The following is a 3,542-nucleotide window of genomic DNA, read 5'->3' as shown; positions in this document are numbered from 1 at the left end:
CTTGGTGTTTAATTTTTTAAAATTTCAGGTGAAATGCTGTTGATTTCACATTTGGGGAATCTTGGCTGCTGAGGGTGATGGGCAAAGGCAGTTGGCCACTTTGTGTGTCACTTCTTGTCACCACTTTCGGAGCATTAACTTGGTCCATCTGGCCTGTATATGCGAGGAGGTGATGCGTCCCTTCCCTCAGGAGCTTGTAGGTGAACGTGTACCTGCTGGGGCTGGATGCACCCAAGAAGGCCCTTCTCTAGGTACCAGCCTCTAGGGAGCCCAAACAGCAGCTTTTCCTGAAGACGGCTGCCTCTGCCCCTCAGGAGCACTTGTGAGAAATCCATCATATTTGAGATCTTAAAATAAACTAGGCTGCGCTGCATAAGCATCAGATTCCTTGCTATTATTAATCCAATGAGGCTCATATATTAGTATTGGGAACAAGAATTCTGTCCTTTCATGTTTTAGATGTAAACAGGTGCACAGAATAAAACGACTTGCGCTGTTTTCCTGTCAGAACAATGTATGTGTGTAGGGCAGAGGCTCAGGAGTAAGACAGGCTCGAATTCCAGTAGCATTTCCTCCAACAGGAATCTCCATCTCTAAGCCTCGTTTTCCTTCTCTGAAACAGGCTTAAGATAAGAAGTCTTTCCCAGGGGGTTGTGTGAAGCTCAGGTAAGATCACAGGAAGCACTCAGCCCAGTGCCTGGCACACTGAGTTCAACAGAGGCCTCAGGCACGGCTCAGTTGGCGTGACCGAGGGTGGTCGGCTGGGAACAGTTTTCCCCAGACTGCAAGTTTGGGAGTGGAGCTGGCCTGCTGACTTGCAACCACCACCTGGTTGTGGGGCCTCTAGGAGGACTAAAGAATCTCTTTAAGGAAAAATGGGGGTCAAATAATTTTGAAAGCACTTTAATTTATCCTTTATTCTGTCCAAAGGCAAGTGGGATATTAACTTCAAAGGCAACGTAGGATACAGGGATAAGGGTTTTACTGCTAATAAAATGGAGGACTTGACAAGATGGAGCTAAACCCCAACTGTGGTGCTGTGCCAGAGTCACAGCCACTGCCCGCCTCTGGTGTATGCTCTGTTTCTGCTTCTCTTACTTGTCTTTCCTTTTCTCCACTGCTACCTACTGCCGGGCCCACCCACTTCCCCAGCCAGGGAGAGTAATGCATCAGTTTTTCCCACTCAGCTACTGACTTAGCACTGCTGTAGGAACAGTAGAAGTTACCTTTGCCTTGAGAGCAAGTTAAAATACCTCTGCCTCTTCTGTGGAAGCTCCAGGTTAGGGCAGGACTCAGTTCTCAGAGGCAGTATTTCCTCTGACTTAGAAAGCCTTCACCAGCATGTGGTCCAGAGTAGAGCTGTGTTGCTTGGCCCCAAATACCTCTGGCCAGGCAGCAGAATGCCCCTGCTGCTAACAGCAAACACTGAGCTTTTAGCAGGGTCAGTAAAGTGCAGTTTCCTGCCTGTTCTGCTTGATAGGAGGCAATGCCTTGTCGTCAGTGAGGTTTGTTCTCTGAGGCAGTAGAGCTGCAAGCTGTAAACACTCCCACACGCTGCAGCCACAAATAGCTTGACCTTTCTCTTTCCTGGCCCCAGCCACAGAAGACCTGTTGGGCACCTACTCAGTAAAGATGCTCTAAAGCCCTGGGATGGGATTTTCACTCCCAAGAGCTTTACTTTGATAGTGGAATTGGGATTCAAATGTCTGGTTCCAAAGGCTAAGGTCTTGACCCCTAGCTAGGGGAGCAAGAACCTCTCGATGCTCTTAAGGCAGTGCCGCTGGGGCTCCAGAGACCAGAGCTCAGCTCTTGGCCCTGCCACTCCTGGCTGTGTGGCCAGGCCACGAGGCCTCTCTGGGGTCTCATTTAGGAAAGAGGATGGGACAAAAGCTGACTTTACAAGGGCTCCCCAGCCCCATTGTTAGAATTCTCCGAGTCAGATGCAGAATCCTATTGTCCTTCTGCATTGTGGTTCCAGCAGGTCTAGTTGCACTCTAGGAAGTGAGCAGCTGGATCAACTTTGTTGCTGCATCAAGGCATTAAGGTTTCTTAAGCCCAGGCCCTGGCAGAGGCTGGGCCAGGATTACTACCTTGACTCAACCAAGGCTGCAGCTGAGTCACTTGTAAACCCAGCAAGGGTTCCCATATGATGGGAATCCCTTTCCTAAGGCTGGAGCACAAGTCGACGGGCTTCTTGGAAAAGCAGGGGTAGATTTACTGTGGACTCACATTCAAAATAAAACGCGCCCCCCACCCCCCCCACCCCCCCGCCAAACAAAAAAAAAATACAGCCTCTGTTTTGGCAATGCTCAACAAGGTTAGCTGATAAGAGAAAAGCAGAATCGCTGCCTGGGTGTTTTCATCCAGAAGGCGAAGACTTGTGCTCAGGTGTTTGGTGGTAGGGATTCCTACAAGAAAACTTGGGTTCCTTTTGCTGTGCTGCTATGTGGAATCTGAAATTAAGCCAGTCTTAGGACCCTAAGCAACCAAAGAGCTGATAAAGGTAAGGCTCAGCAGGCTTCAGAAGCTTTAGAGGGAGATGGGCATAAGGCCCAGAGGACAGTCTGGCTTAAAGCTCACGCCTCTTCTGAGCCTGCCAATGGCCGTTTAACAGGAATGCACTGGGATCCACCTGCTTTCATTTCACAGGACAAGGCTGAGCAGTGAATTTTTCACCTGAGGTCACACAGCTCCTCAGTGGCTGAGCTGCAACCATAACCCAAGTCTCCTGCCACCCAGGGCAGGGCCTCCACTGGATAGGAAGCTCAGGGGCCCCATTAATAGTACGCACTGAGAGATGGAGATGAACTGTCGCCAACTTTAATAGACTCGGATTGTGTCTGCTCAAGCAGACTGGCTCGGGGATGTCCGAGAGCTCCAGCTCTGTAGTCCAATGTGGCCAGTTCTCTTGGATGAATTTCTGCCTCCCTTCAAAGGCACCAGCTGGCCTAGAAGGACCATACAATGGCTTTATTGTTTGTGCAACTCATTAGCAGAGATCCACTCCAGGGAGCCTCTGGACAAGGCCAACAGATTGCTCCTGGCCAGCCAGAAAGATGTGGGGGCTCCCCGGCCCAGCCTGAGGCAACGAGAGCCAACTGTTTTTAATTCAACACAGTCATACTTAATCTTTTGGGGGGGGGGGGTGTCAAAGACTGCTTTTGAGAATACATAAAAGTTATAAACAACCTTGTCCCACCTCAAAAATAAATGTACATATGCCCCAACTTTTGCATACAATTTCCGGGGGTTCACAGGTTAAAAAAAGTCACATACAGAACTCTCATACTAGTGCTTTTACTGCCTCTGTCTGTCCTGTAAAGAGAAGACCCAGCAAGCCCACATCCCAGGCTTCCTCCTCCCTCTCCTGATGGCGGCTGGGCTCCACGGAGCTTTCATGAACACAGTGGGCAGCCCTCAGGTCTGGTGGACAGAGCAACTTTCCCCTCTTGGTTTGCCCTCATTGGATCAGATGGTTATGTGTCTTCCAGGAGCTTCCCAACCTTCCAGGGCACAGGCAAATCCAACCCCCCTCCAGGATC

Source organism: Equus quagga, chromosome 2 (genome assembly GCF_021613505.1).
Source record: "Equus quagga isolate Etosha38 chromosome 2, UCLA_HA_Equagga_1.0, whole genome shotgun sequence".
Lineage (NCBI taxonomy): Eukaryota > Metazoa > Chordata > Mammalia > Perissodactyla > Equidae > Equus > Equus quagga.
Note: the sequence above shows the minus strand (reverse complement) of the source record.